Here is a 1,182-nt window from a genome sequence, read left to right as displayed (position 1 = left end):
CACACACACACACACACACACACACACACACACACACACACACACACACACACACACACACACACACACACACACACACACACACACGAAACAAAAATCCTGGAATTGGATGGCAGCTGGTCACAGGGGTAAAGAAAATGGGGAGGAAGGCAGCAAATAACACAAGTGCAGTTCACTGAAGTGAAAGATTAAGTAAGTGTTCTTTTTACCAGGAGGATGTGGGCATCAGAACCACTTACAGTGCTTTGTAAAAACCAAAGCTGCCCACGCTCCACTCCATACCTACAGAATGAGAATCTTACACACAAGAGCGGTCCCCAGGAATCTGATTTGTTCAAAAGCAACACGGGTGTTTCTGATTCACAAACCCTGGTTAAGAATCACTGGCTTTGATGACAGCTAGAAGCAGCACACTTCATAAAGGACTCTAAAGAGAAACACTAGGATAATGTAATTTGTTTGAACTCTGAAAACAATGCACACGGTCACTCTCTGTGGAACGGATAAAGGACAATGTGGGTGACGGAGACATGGGGGTGCTGGTGAAGGTTCTAGTACATTCCAGAATGTTACTACTTCTGAGAAGTGCTCAACCACCATTAAACTGAGTACCCACATCAAGGAGGACACAATGCTGACGTGGCCAGAACTTCCAATTCCTATAGGAAAACCTAACCACAGAAGTCCCCAGGCCACTCCCATGGGGGACATGGTGATAAAGTCGGTCTTTAAAGTCTTACTTAGGGGGTCGCCTCCAAGCCAGTGGCCACCACCATGGATCACCCAGAAGCTTACATGTCACCACAACTGTCCATCACAGACAATGACAAGGAGATTCTGGGGACATCAAAAGCAGCAGAAGGCTGAGTAGAGAATCTCACTGATAGAAGGGTGGCTGGAGGGAAAGTCCACACGTAAAATGTTCTTTAAGCCTCTTTTGCTTTGACACTATTTCTGAAGTCTAAGAGACAGGCAAGGGCAGGCACACTATAAAAGAAATTCGGTGGGGTGGAAAGATATCGTGATGGAATTCTAACAACTTTGATATTGTAACAATCAAGGGACTATTTTGCAGTTGCTTAAAAAAATAAGGTGGGGCTTCCCTGGTGGCACAGCGGTTGAGAGTCCGCCTGCTGATGCAGGAGGCGCGGGTTCGTGCCCCGGTCCGGGGGGATCCCACAT

The 1,182-nt window shown here is 46.9% G+C and overlaps 1 protein-coding gene across 6 annotated transcripts in view; it reads right to left on the bottom strand.

Annotated features, from left to right (window-relative positions):
- The window catches only part of EPB41L4B (erythrocyte membrane protein band 4.1 like 4B), a 146,898-nt gene that overhangs the window by 90,989 nt on the left and 54,727 nt on the right, over positions 1–1,182 (bottom strand). The window lies entirely within an intron of this gene.

Source organism: Physeter macrocephalus, chromosome 9, assembly GCF_002837175.3.
Source record: "Physeter macrocephalus isolate SW-GA chromosome 9, ASM283717v5, whole genome shotgun sequence".
NCBI lineage: Eukaryota > Metazoa > Chordata > Mammalia > Artiodactyla > Physeteridae > Physeter > Physeter macrocephalus.
The sequence above is the reverse complement of the archived record's forward strand: the minus strand, read 5'-3'. Positions and strand labels throughout refer to the sequence as shown.